The sequence below is a fragment of the Hemitrygon akajei genome, chromosome 28 (assembly GCF_048418815.1).
Source record: "Hemitrygon akajei chromosome 28, sHemAka1.3, whole genome shotgun sequence".
In the NCBI taxonomy this organism is placed as follows: domain Eukaryota; kingdom Metazoa; phylum Chordata; class Chondrichthyes; order Myliobatiformes; family Dasyatidae; genus Hemitrygon; species Hemitrygon akajei.
Window position 1 is genome coordinate 36,601,992 of NC_133151.1, and position 4,380 is coordinate 36,606,371.

The following is a 4,380-nucleotide window of genomic DNA, read 5'->3' on the forward strand; positions in this document are numbered from 1 at the left end:
CTGAATAAAAATATTGTAAAAAGAAAAGAGAGAGAACAATGTTAAGCAATAACAGAATGCAGAATAAAATGTCACTGCGACAGAGAAAGCACAGTGCGGGTAAATAATCAGGTGTCGCATCATAACGGGTAGATTCTGAGGTCAAGGGTCCATCTTATTGTACTCGGACACCATTCAACCGACAGAACAGCGGAGTTGAAGCTACCCATGAGTTTGTACCTTCAGCCGGATAGAAGAAGGGAAAACAGATAATACCCGGGGTGCATGATATCTTTCTGTCAGGAAAATGGTAGGACACCGAGGAGTGCAGTAGAACAGAGGGATCTGGGAGTACAGATACATAATTCCCTAAAAGTGGCGTCACAAGTAGATAGAGGTGTAAAGAGAGCTTTTGGTACATTGGCCTTTATAAATCAAAGTATTGAGTATGAGAGTTGGAATGTAATGGTGAGGTTGTATAAGACATTGGTGGGACCGTATTTGGAGTATTGTGTGCGGTTTTGGTCACCTAATTACAGGAAGGATATTAATAAGGTTGAAAGAGTGCAAAGAAAGTTTACAAGGATGTTGCCGGGACTTGAGAAACTGAATTACAGAGAAAGGTTGAATAGGTTAGGACTCTATTCCTGGAGCGTGGGAGAATGAGGGGTGATTTGACAGAGGTGTATAAAATTATGATGGGTATAGATAGAGTGAATGCAAGCAGGCTTTTTCCACTGAGGCCAGTGTAGAAAAAAAACAGAGGTCATGGGTTAAGGGTGAAGGGGGAAAAGTTTAAAGGGAACATGGGGGGGTGGAGCTTCTTCACACAGAGACTGGTCGGAGTGTGGAATGAGCTGCCAGATGAAGTGGTGAATGCGGGATCACTTTGATATTTAAGAAAAACTTGGACAGGTACATGGATGAGAGGGGTTTGGAGGGATATGGCCCAGGTGCAGGTCAGTGGGACTAGGCAGAAAAATGGTTCAGCACAGCCACGAAGGGCCAAAAGGCCTGTTTCTGTGCTGTAATGTTCTATGGTTCTATGAGTGTGTAAGATCCGCTTCTCTTTGTGCATAAGTGTGCGTTGCCTCGAGCGACATCCTTGGAACTAACCGACTTGCCGGGTCTAATGTCTTGGTTTTGATTTAATTTGGTCATTCAGTTGGAGTCTAATTGGTTTCAACCCACATAGGTCCTCGACCATCTTATTTTCACTATGAATGTCCAAACCCTATACACGTCCAGCAACTCCACAACCCCCGCACCAGGAAGGTCTCAAAGCTCTCCGCTTCCATCTGTATAACAAACCCAGCCAGCTCCCCTCTACCACCATTCACCTCTTCCGGCCGAACTTGGCCTCCCACTTCCTTTAAACACACGGTGTAGCCACGGACGCTGTCATGGGTCCCAGCTGTGCTTTCCTGTTTGTCGGTTACGTGGAACAGTCTCTGTTCCAAGCCAACACTGGTATCGCTCCCTCACTTTTCCTGTACTACATACATAAACGGCAGCATTGCCGGTTCTTTCTGCACCCGCGTGGAACTCGTCCACTTCATCAGCTTTGCTTGTAACTTCCACCCAGCCCAAAAGTTTACCTGGTCCCTATCCGACACCTCCCTCCCTTTTCTCGATCTCTCTGCAGACAGCTTGTCTACTGATGCCTATTATAACCACACAGACTCCCACAGCAACCTGGACTATACCTCTCCCCACCCCGTTACTTGTAAAAATGCCAGCCCCTTCTCTCAATTCCTCCGTGTCCGCAGGAGATTCATTTAAGAGCAAAGGAGATATCATTTTTTTTTTCAAAGCTGCCCTCAACAGAATCTCTCCCATTTTGCTCACGTCTGCCCTCACCCCATCCTCGCGCCCTCCACCAGGATAGGGTTCGTCTTGTGGTCACCTACCTCCCCCTCCCAACAGCCTCCGCCTCCAGCACACAATTCTCGGTAACTTCCGCCATCTCCGGCGGGATCCCACCACGAAACACATTTTCCCTCCCCCCTCTACTTTCTGCAGGGATCCCATGTGAATCCCATGTGCGTTCGTCCCTCCCACTGATCTCTCTCCTGGCACTCATCCTTGCAAGTGAAACAAGTGCCCCTACACATCCGCCATCATCACCATTCAGGGCCCTAAGAAATCCTTCCAAGTAAGGGGACACCTCAGCTGTGAGTCTTTCAGGATCATCTACCATGTCCAGTTTGTCCAGTGTGGCCTCCTGTATATCGGTGAGACCTGACACAGATTAGGAGTCCACTTCAGCGAGCACCTTACACTCCGTCCACCAGAACAAGCCAGATCTCCCAGTGGCCACCCATTTTAATTCCACTTCCCATTCCAATTCCGACAAAATAGCCCATTAGCCCATGGCCTCCCGTAGTGTCGTGATGAGGCTACACCCAGGGTGGAAGAGCAACACATTATATTCCGTCTGGGTAGCCTCCAACCTGATGGCATGAACATCGATTTCTCAAATGTCCGGTAATGCCCCCCCCCCTTCACGAAGCCCCATTCTCTTTTCCATCTCTGACCTTATCCATTACCTGTCCGTCACCTCCCCCTGGTGATCCTCCCTCTTTTCTTTCTTCCATGGCCTTCTCCCCTTCCCTGTTATCCAGCCCAGTATCTCTCTCACCAATCAAAGTTTCAGGTCTTTAATTTACCAGACACCCCCCCCCCCCCCGCCGGATTCACCTGTCACCTCATGTTTCTTCCTCCCTCCCCACCGTCTGGCTCTGATACCTCGTCGTTTTTTTCTCCAGCCGGGATGAAGGGACTCGGCCCGAAACGTCCTCTGTATTTTTCCCACAGGTGCTACCTGGCCTGCTGACTTCCTCCAACATTTTCTGTGTTGCTTGGATTTCCATCACCTGCGATTTTCTCTTTGTGCCTCTATCCATGTCGCTGCACACTAACATATTCATGTGCCGATCTAAGAACATCGTACACCCTTCCGTCTCTGAACCTGGCAGCCCGTTCCAAGCACCCACCCCACTCCGTCTGAAAACGTGAGCCGCACATCTTCTTTAAACTCTCTCCCACTCCGACCTTACATTCATTCCCGCTAGAATTTCAAATCCTTACCCTGGGAACCAATTCTGACTCTGCCCAATCTATGACTCTCATAAAAACACAAAATGCTGGCAGACCACGTCACTACCTCCTCCCATAGATGCTGTCTGGCCTGCTGAGTTCTGCCAGCATTTTGTGTTTTTATTCATTTCCAGCATCTGCAGATTCACTCGTGTTGCCCATGTCTCTCATAATTTTCTACCTCATAATTCGATCAAGTTTCCTCTCAGGCTCTGACATCCCAATGAAAGCTCAAACACTTTGATCAGGCAACGTCCGGGCAACGCTTTATAAATCCTTCCTGTGAAGTGTCCGTTCTTGCTGAATCTGGAATAGAGTCAAAACAGGATTTAACGGGAAACTCTTGAGCGACGTTAATTCCAACTCTGATCCACGACACAGTGGATGATAACTAATGAACCAATCTTAAACTCGCAGCGTCAATTAGCGTGAGTCATTACTCGGCCCTTGGAGTTCCGCGTAGACCGTGTCTATGTAAGAGGTTTAGTTGTTCTGTAGTCTAAAACTGTACAACCTGCGATGGCCGGGAATCGAACCCGGGTCAACTGCTTGGAAGGCAGCTATGCTCACCACTATACCACCATCGCTCAATGATGTTGCAAAGGATTTGAGGTGGTGAGGCGTCTTCCATAGTTCCGTGTGACTCCATCAGTCTCCAAGCTGCTGTCTGTCGGGACATTCCTCACTCTGCTGCAGGTCCTGTTCCGGTAAATTAATGTCGCCATCACCAACAAACCGGAGTTATGCAACCCACAGCGGGCATACTCCAAGAATGAGACTGAGTTAGAACCGAGTCCTGAATGAGTCGTAGACCCTACTAATGGGATCCTTCCCTACCTCACGCATCACCAAATGGATAAACAAATCCTGATTGGAATTGTCCTTTCAAACCACACGCTGATGGGAGCCCTTGAACACAGTAAGTGACGGGATCGCTAAAGAATCCCGACACCCCTCCAGTTACACAGTGAGAAGGGGATGTGTGAAAAGCGTCAGATCCACACTCAACACACAAACGTCAGGGTGACTGTGTACCCTGAAAACGTGCGGCAGATTCCATATTCTCGTATATTCCTCGTTAGTACAGTGGTTAGAATCCCCGCCCGTCACGTGAGAGACACGCGATCGGGACACCGTTTCCTGCTTCCTGCTTCCTGTTGAAGTTATCATTGAGACTATGGGACGGAAGAGTTTCCCGAGAACATGGGCCGTTGGGTTCAACCTCTTTCCCCAGACATACTCTCAGCGAGTCGGTATCTAAGCGCCGTTCCGAGTTACACTCAGTGTCCCGAATCCGTCAGT

The 4,380-nt window shown here is 48.7% G+C and overlaps 1 non-coding gene across 1 annotated transcript; it reads right to left on the minus strand.

Moving 5' to 3' along the window:
• Nucleotides 1-3,593: 3,593 nt before the first annotated feature.
• trnag-ucc (transfer RNA glycine (anticodon UCC)) lies at nucleotides 3,594-3,665 on the minus strand. The gene has a single exon. It is a non-coding gene; the product is annotated as a tRNA-Gly (tRNA).
• Nucleotides 3,666-4,380: the final 715 nt, after the last annotated feature.